This window comes from Saccoglossus kowalevskii, chromosome 22 (assembly GCF_978046115.1).
Source record: "Saccoglossus kowalevskii chromosome 22, keSacKowa6.1, whole genome shotgun sequence".
Lineage (NCBI taxonomy): Eukaryota > Metazoa > Hemichordata > Enteropneusta > Harrimaniidae > Saccoglossus > Saccoglossus kowalevskii.
In genome coordinates, this window is record NC_140662.1 from 14,038,212 (window position 1) to 14,046,078 (window position 7,867).

Genomic DNA, 7,867 nt, shown 5'->3' on the forward strand with positions numbered 1-7,867 from the left:
AAAGTATAACCTGTCCAGAATACTAAAACACTTACCGGTATGACCATTGCAATGTCCAAGTAGTAGAAGTAAAACATAGATATTCGGCAGACACGCCATACTCTCACCGTTGCCTACACGTCACTGCGTAGGCTTGATCAGCATCACACGTCTCAACTGATGACTCGGCCAATTACATGACGACACGTTATTTTTTAATTACCTCATTACGTTTGTTGTCATAGCAATTATTCTAATTACAAACATTTACAGGATAAAAATATGTTCATGAGAGTTTACAACACATAGATAATATTCTTGTCATAGTACATCAAAACGTCGGCGCCGTATTAACATTTTTATTTATTTATTTACCGATGTGCGAGTTAAATCTCTCCCTGTAAGTTATGGGAACTGGCCGAAGATGGGACAGAATTGTGAAATAAATGTCTCCTGGTTTGGCGAAATCTTAATGGAGTTTATAGTTAGTGAAATCTGTAAACCATGCAGGCAAATGACATAAATATAAATGTGCCCTGACTCTGTTATTTTGATTTAATGTGCTCAAAATGAAAATATTATTGGATTAAGAATCATAAATAGGAACATTACATGTCCAGCCATTTAATTTGCCACTTGTATCAATGACAAATTTTGAACAGGAGTTTTATGTTTTAAGTTGTTCCTGTAAAGGCAGAATTGCACTTTATTTGTGTTAAACTTGAACAGTGGATTAATTTAGGAATGCGTATGGCTTTGATATTTGTTGCCTGGCAGCAGTGGACACTCTCATGGCATTTTTAGGGCATGTTTTTAGAAATGCAATCTATTGATCAATGTAAAAAGGGTAAAACATACGCCATGCATAGTCACACGTACGTCACACACTGTGTGTTGCATATAGAACACTGCATAACCAGTATAAATATCTAAACTAATTACTTGATTACTTGCGACTAAAGATACACTTCATAAAACTGTGCAATTATTTGTATTCTCTTGAGAGTTTACAACACAACAGACACTCTTGAAAAATTAACAAAAAGAAATAAATTAAGCTTGTCAATTTAACTAATAAAAATATTTATATGTAGCACTTAAATGCGAATACAATGTAATACAAATGTTTCCGGGTAAAAGTTTATGTATAGGATTATATTCCAGATAATGAGTTCTTAAAATTTTCAACAGTTGGGGTCTTCAACAAACTTTTTGTACGAAATAAGTGGGAGGAGGATCATGCCTTTATTTCCAATGCGTTTTAAAAGTACACGAGTGCAATGGATTTCCGAATATGTAGCATTGTTCTGGTCGCACACAGTAGGTGTATCTTATATGCAAGGCCTGCATATTGCTCAAACTATGAATATTCATGATCTAACTCGATGCATTACTAGATGCCTTTCTTTAAATATATGAAATTACACTGGCATAGTCTCGCTTACATGTTTCTATGTTAACTAGGCATGTTTAAGTTTTCATACCATCCACACAAGAACCTTCCACTACTACAGCCGAAACATCTGATTTTACTTATAGTTATATGTAAGTTGGAATCCAAGATAAAAAAACATTAGGCTTTATATACGTATGTTAGGAGTTCAAAAGACCCTTACGTTCAAAAGTCTCCCCTGTATATTTTTTATATCTTAATTACTCACTAATTTATGACTCTTACATTCATATTTTAGCAGGAAGTTGTTTAACTTTATATTATCAACAGACACTGTTGGCGTTTCCTAATTTTAGCGAGACTATTTATTATTAATAACTCTTTTTCGTCGGAAACCCCGTTCTACTTCTTCAAACGTGCGAAAAAACCCGTCGATAATTGACTACTAGCCTGAGGAGTATGAAAATGGCATCATGGGAAAACTTTAAATTTGTCTACCGGAAATCAATGGCCGTTCTGTTGCTGTTGAACCGTCCCGCGAATCTTCCACATAGATTGCTATTTTACATCGCTGCGACTAAAAGGTGGGTAGTTATTGCATTCAATTTGTTAACAAACATGTACAAATACTAAATAATGGGAGGTGGGTGTTTCATGATTGTAATCGCTTCGAGGACAGTTGACGCTGGTTCCAGTGCCAGAGACAGAGTGCTCGTTTACTAGTGCAGTGATGTGATGATGTGAGCTGCAGTCCGGGTGCTATGAATTGGGAGATACAATGTAATCAGCAATCATAGCTAGCATATAAATTGTTCATGTTGCTTCTAAAATATGCCCGTACTATTCGAAAATATTGGGTACGTTCAGTGAAGTGAGTGACTCAGGCCGACAAACAGCTCGTCGCAGTTTAGTCGGTCGCCACTTATCCTGATCATGGAGGTAAAACACATCAGTGTCTTGATAGACAGTCTGCATGTCTCCAGTGTTTTTGTAATTTTGGTAATGTGTTTTGAGAAATCTGATTTTTGAAAATATGCCTGTGTGTCGTACAGCTTCGAACACGAAAATTAGAAGCAGACTGGCAACGCAAGCCCCATCAAGTCATTCCATGTGTGCCTCCAATTGATCGAATGTACAATGATACGCATTATTAACTTGTCGAGATAAATTGATACACTGAAATACCCCTACCCAAAGGAGGGCAAATATGTTTGAGTTACAAACTTTGAGTTACTAACAAGTCTTATCATAATTTAAAGGTCACTGTGACCCTATTCAAAATTATTTAATTTGTACCGCATAAAAGTATATACTGAACATTACCATATGTTTTGTGTTGTTGATGTAACATTTTCTGTCTGCATTTGGTCAAGATCTAAAGAAAAAATATGTTTACTATGAATTTATTATTTTATTCTGTTTTAAAAAGAATGAGAACCTGTTTGTAAATTTTATATGATACATTTAATTTGGGAAAAAACACAAACTGTACACACTTTATTTTTTATCCAAGATTTTGTATGATCATATTATTATAATTTATACTATTTTGAAGTAGTGTTTTTGAGTGAACTTAAAAAACATTTTTTAGAGAAATTGAGAAAAAATACAGCAAAGGAAACACAGGCGTACACTACTGTACACTATTATGTAACACATATTTACAACAGCATAGTATACAAAACAGAAAATGTTGTATTTAAGTTAAACAATTCTCACATGTTGTGCATCTCCATGCCTGTCATAAAAGTGGTATCTCCCAACTGCCCGCGAAACATGTATCTAAACTCCAAAGGCGCGGCCTTTGATCTGATTGAGTTTTGTCTAAACAATCATGTACATTTCATGATTGACCTGACCACTTTTATCGAAGGTTCTAACCGGCAAATCTGCACGTCTGTGTTTCCGTTACTGATTTATCTGCATGATTGGTTGGAACTGCATTGACAATCCCTTTTCACAATGTTTGGTCCAGCATAGTGGTTACAAGTGTACGAACAGTCATATCTCTGCCATTTCTATGCCAATCTTCTCCAAACTGGGTATTATTAGTGTACTTATGGGTCCGGTGCTGACATCATATAGTGTGTGTGCATATTTGTAAATTGTAATCCTTATGGATGAAGTCATATCTCTGGCATGGCTGATATTCTTCAAACTTAGCATGATTAATGTAATTATTGATCCGGTGGTGACAATATATATTGTGTGTGCTAATTTGCATATCTGAATATTATTTGCATATATTAATGTTTGTGGACGAAATCGTATCTGGTGTTTCTATGTTGATCTTCTCCAAACTTGGTATGGTTAGTGTACTTATGGTTCTGGTTCTGACAACATATTGTGTGTGTGCTAATTTGCATACGTTTGCATATATTAATGCTTATAGACCAAATTGTGTCTGGCATTTCTATGCTGACTTTTGACTGTCACGCTTATTTTTAAAACTGTTGCTCTCAATTTAAAAATTCTCTCCATTCACACTAAAGCTTTTCAGTGTTTAACTTTAATTGCAAGAACAAAGAGTTCAAAAATTTCTACCAACTACATACAGATTTGTTCAGTGTAATCAACCAGATTCAAAAATACCATACACTGCCTTATAGTCACTGTAATAGCAGTGTAAGGTACCCACAGTTGTAACTGAATGATTCCAATTTTCCATGAACAGTTTGGGAATCAACCATCTCTGATGGTTTTTTTGTTTTATTTACATATGCAGACATTTGAACAAAGTGATTTATTGAACTTAACACACAAAATCACCATTACCAGTAAATAGCGTTTTATTTATTTGGAAACTGTACATGTATAACGAACCGGATGCAACACATACATGTGCGGTCAGAAAGGGATTTAAATTTTGAGCAGTCTGTATGAAAAGGGGGGATGATTTTTAGCATCGCTGTCGACTTTGTCGAGCGGAGCTTATCATATAAGTGATTGTCCGTCTTCGTCCGTCCGTCGTCCTTGTAAATGTTTTACTTTTTCTACTTCTTCTTGAAAACTACAAGCCTGAATGCTTTTATACTTGGTGTATATGTACCTTGGGTAGATCTCTCTCAGATTTGTTCATTTTGTATTGATATCTTCAATTTTCTAATTTTGGGGAATATTTTTGCCATTTTCGGTAAAAAGTGATATTTTCGACTTCTTGTTAAAAACCACAAGTCCAATTACTTTGATATTACATATATAGGTACTACATGTGGACCTCTTTCAGATTTGTTCATTTTGTAATGATATCTTTAATTCTTTAATTTTGGTGAATATTTTTGTCATTTTTGGTAAAAAGTGATATTTTCGGCTTCTTGTTAAAAACCACAAGTCTAATTGCTTTGATATTACATATATAGGTACTACATGTGGACCACTCTCAAATTTGTTCATTTCATGATGACACTTCAATTCTTTAATTTTGATGAATATTTTTATCATTTTTAGTAAAAGTGACATTTTCGACTTCTTGTTAAAAACCACAATCATATATGTTGAAAAATTATATTTTTGAATTCTCACTTATTACTACAGCTGCTAACAATATTGTATAATTTTATCTTACCTCTTTGTTGTAAATTCATATTTTACCCCATTTATGCATTTTATCATTTTTTTTCGGACTATGTTTTTAGTCCCCCGTCCAGAGTCATATCTCAGAATCCCTTGGACCGATTCCATTCATTCTTTGTATGTGCCTAGTACTTTATGTGGGACATATGCACATGCAGTGGTTTAGCGATTCGATTCAAAATAGCCGACTGGCAGCCATCTTGTTTTTTGAAAATGTTGTATTTTGAACATGCTTTGTCAGTTTTCATTCAAACTTGGTACATAGATTATACATGTTAGGATACATGTCCATGACGATTCCTTTCACAATTGGATCAAAGATGGCCAACTGGCAGCCATCTTGTTTTTTTAAAATGTTGTATTTTAGACATGCTTTGTCAGTTTTCATTCAAATTTAGTACATAGATCATACATGTTAGGATACATGTCCCTGGCCGTCCGTGAGTTCCTGAGTCTATCCGTCCATCCATCCGTCTGTGTGTCCGTCCGTCTGTCCGTCCGTGTGTCCCTCTGTCCAGAGTCATATTTCAGAATCCTGTGGACTGATCCCGTTCATTATTTGCATGTACCTAGTACCTTATGTGGGGCATATGCACATGCCGTGGTTTCGTGATTCGATTCAAAATGGCTGACTGGCAGCCATCTTGTTTTCTGAAAATGTTATATTTTGGACATGCTTTGTCAGTTGTCATTCAAACTTGGTACATAGATTATACATATTAGAATACATGTCCATGACGATTTATTTCGCAATTGGATCAAAGATTGTCGACTGGCAGGCATCTTTTTTTTTATGCGGTATCTTGGACGTGCTCTGTCAGTTTTCATTCAAATTTTGCACATACATGTACATGTACTTTATACATGTTAGGATGCATGTCATTGACAATTTGTTTTCAAAATCTGGTAAAGGATGGCCGATTGACAGCCATCTGACTTTTTGGCCTTACTACTATATTTCCACAATTTATGTACCATTTTTATTCGTATTTGGCATACATCATACATATCAAGTGTGTTTCATGATCAGATCAAAGATGGCCGAATAACAACTGTTTTTATTTTTGGCCATATTACTACTACACGAAACACGTGTTTTGATGTAAATAAACAATCTGTTGTATACTCCACTTGGAACTCAAGTTTCAAGGACACGCTCGCAACAACCCCTCCGCTTTAATATGACGAGCACAAGGAGAACTTTGAAAAATTTAACTGGGACTGTTTCATTTTCAATGACTTGTTTTTAATTGTAATGTTATCATATTATTTCGTAGTCATTTTATTTTATACCCTATTTATGCATTTCTTTATTGTGTTCTCGTCATTTTTGCAGTGGATTGTTCAATTGTATGTTAAATTTTATATCTATATGCTGTGCATGAAAAACCATTTATGAATGTACTGTTTTAAATGAATAAATAACAAATTACAATTACAAATTTTGACCTCAAACAAATCGATTTGTCTAAAGTGTCAGCGATTATTTCCCCCAGCACATTCACATCCCTATCCAACCACATCTGGTGCTACTGGTAACTTCACTGTCCCTTACATGTGTTTAATCATTACACAGCATAATTTTCAATACGCCACTATTAAACATCTGAACTCTGCCCCCCCCAACCCTAAAAAGCATGGGCAGTAGAAGCATTTTCAAACAAGAGCTGAAGAAAATGCTTCTCAGTGAATTATATTTATCTATGTACATAGAGCATATTCATTTTAAAAGTATGCCAATTTGAATACTCTTATTAAATAATTTTAATATCATTCATTCATTGTGATGATTGATTATAGTATTTACTGGTTGATCTCATTTATTTAATTCATTACTTTTGTTTGTTTGTTTACTGTGACTTTTATGACGACTTAATTTTTTTATTTAATATTAAGGGCCATGGACTAAACTAGTCCATGTGGACTATTTCCTTGGTCCCCACCAGTATTATACAATTTTGTCTCGTACATGAACATGTAAATATTTTGTTTGTATACTGGTGAAATAAATAAATATAAATCGAGAACCAGTGATCATATTCAGACAAAACTCGGCAATCGGATAGTATGGGACAAACGATGGTTTTGTTACAAGTCTGTTCATATTTAATCAGGAAAATTTGCATTATAATGAATTCTTCTGGTGCTAATATCCTAAAACAAAATCGTCACATACAACCCAGAACACTGAAAAATATATTTCTAATAATCGGATGAAATCACAGATAATTTAAGGCACTTATATAAGATCTAACTAGTTGTTGGTGTCAATCTGTGCATAATTAATTCACTTTAACTTATAACTTTTTTGTATGAATAAATTCTTGTTCCAATTGTACCTTGATAACTAATCTTAATATTTAAGTAGTAGATATGCAGTAACCGTATGTCAACAAGCTATTCTGATATCTGCATTAGGAGCATATATATTGCATGTTTTATATTATATATTTACTTCTCAAGAAAGCTGGCACAAAATAAAATGTTGTAGTATATTTCTGTACGGTTTAAATTAAGGTTTATTGTACATTTCTTTTTATTCACAGGATAAATGCAGTACACCAATTAACTAAGGAGTTGTAATGAAGACCGGATTGGTGGAAATTTGTCAGGTCCTGACCCTCCTGAACCTTGCATACATGCAACCTGATATTATTGTTTTGTTTTGCAAATGTGTGTTTAATATTAACTTGAATAAATGATTTTCTCAAATGATACATTTTAGGTGTTTGTTTTGTTTCCCCGTCTACTTCACGAATAGTTCAATAATTTATAAAACATGATGTTCAAAAGTGCCCTCAATAAATGTCTACTAATATTAATTATAAATAAATGGAAGTTCGAAAGTATCCTATTTACATTCAAAAGTATACTCGTAATATCGTAATGTTATGTATTAGAAGATTTCAATAAATGTCTACT

At 33.8% G+C, this 7,867-nt stretch overlaps 1 long non-coding RNA gene across 1 annotated transcript; it reads left to right on the forward strand.

Moving 5' to 3' along the window:
- Positions 1 to 1,746: 1,746 nt before the first annotated feature.
- Positions 1,747 to 7,662, forward strand: LOC146729029 (uncharacterized). Its single transcript, XR_014928247.1, has 2 exons — positions 1,747 to 1,956; positions 7,492 to 7,662. It is a non-coding gene; the product is annotated as an uncharacterized LOC146729029 (long non-coding RNA).
- Positions 7,663 to 7,867: the final 205 nt, after the last annotated feature.